This window comes from Myotis lucifugus, unplaced genomic scaffold (assembly GCF_000147115.1).
Source record: "Myotis lucifugus unplaced genomic scaffold, Myoluc2.0 scaffold_23, whole genome shotgun sequence".
In the NCBI taxonomy this organism is placed as follows: Eukaryota; Metazoa; Chordata; class Mammalia; order Chiroptera; family Vespertilionidae; genus Myotis; species Myotis lucifugus.
Window position 1 is genome coordinate 6,592,447 of NW_005871071.1, and position 1,838 is coordinate 6,594,284.

Genomic DNA, 1,838 nt, shown 5'->3' on the forward strand with positions numbered 1-1,838 from the left:
CGCGCCCCGCCCGCCGCCCGACTTCATGTCCGGCCCTGCCCTCCGCCCGCCCAACACCGTGGGCGCTTCCTGTTTGTTTGAAGCAGAAATCTTTATTGATGCTCGGCGTGGACAAGCACAGTGCAGTTCTCGGCAGAGGCCGCGCGGGGGCGCGAGAGGCCGCGGGAAGAGGCACTCGCACCGCCTGCGCGCGCGGTTTGACGTCGGGAAGGAGGAAAGGGCAGGTTTCAGCGGCAGCCCCGGGGACCCGTCCAACCTACACCTAGGGACCCGTCCAACCTACACCTCGTCCTCCTCCGTGTCCCTCTCCGGCTGGCAGCCTCGCGCCGCCCGAGGCCGCCTCCAGGGCAGGTGCCTGTTTCTGGTCCCGCTGGGCCAGCGCTCACTCCCTCCACCGCACCCCGAGGCGCCATGTGCGCCCTGTCCGCGCGGTGCTGGGGACCCCGGCGGTGTTGAGTGACAGACGGCCCGGCTGCCCTACAAGTCCGCCCCTCTCTTCTGGGATTTAGGAAACCGCCAAGCCCGCCCCGCCACCTCCTGCTCGGGTCGCAGGGTCTCGGTCACTCTGCTGGAGGGACCCCCCGGCCCCAGGCAGCCAGGATGCGGTCCCTGTCCTCGGCCACAGCGCCTGCTTTTCCAGGGAGGAACTGATCACCGCCGCCACTGCGCGAATATGTCTCCCCCCACAGAGATTATCTATTGCTCTTGCCTCAGTTGCTACCTGGAGCGGAATAAAGGACAGCGGTTCTCAAAGTGCGGCTGGTGACTTCTGAGGGTCCCCAAGACCTTCCCGGGGATCCATGAAGTCAAAACTGTATCCATCTTACTTAACCCCTAGAGTGCCGGGGGCGCTATCAAAGCTTCGAAATGGCGTCCAGTTCTAAGTCTGCTTTTATTAGTGATGATGATATTGCTAGATATGTCAATGTAGTAAAGGTTTCCTGAAGTTTTTGAATATGTAACTTCATTTACTTGCAATTCATAATTTTTTTCCTAAACTGCTGTAAAATCAGCAAAAATGTCTTGGCAATTTTACCACAGTTCCTAGGGTATTGGTTGGCACTCAAAGGGTTAAATGGTATTTGTTGTTTTTACTCCCATCCTCTCAGGAGTGTCCAGAGAAGTTTTCAAGAGAATAGCTAATATACAGTCGCTCTATTGGCAAGTGAAATGTGTGCTTGAATCCTGTTTTCTAGAATCTTCTAAGGTTAGCATCATATATATGTATATATAGATATAGATATAGAATATATATGTATATCCTATATAATAAAAGCCTAATATTCTAAGTATCCAACCGTTCGTTCAACCGTTGGACCAGTCGCTAAGAGGCACACTGAGCACCAGGGGGCACACGCTCCAACCTGTAGGTTAGCTTGCTGCTGGGGTCCGGCCAATCGGGACTGAGCAAGTCAGGCTCCACACACCCGGGAGCCCTCCCACAATCCGGGAACCCTCAGGGATGTCAGAGAGTCAGTTTCTGCCGATTCCCTCAGGCCAGGCCAAGGGGCCCCCTACTGGTGCACGAATCCGTGCACCAGGCCTCTAGTATCCTATATAATAAAGAGCTGATATGCAAATTAACCCTCACACCCTCACAAGATGGCTGCCTACAAACAGGTCAGCAGGGGGGTTAGTGAGGGATGACCAAACGACTGAACAGCAGGCTGCATGAGGTGACCAGGCCAGCGGAGGGGCCATGAGGGGCGACCAGGCTGGCAGGGGGGACAGTTGGGGGAGACCAGGCCAGCTGGGGGGGCAGTTGGGGGAGATTAGCCAGCGGGGCGGGGGCAGTTGGGGGTGACAGCCACAGAGGGGGCAGTAAGAGTGACCAGACT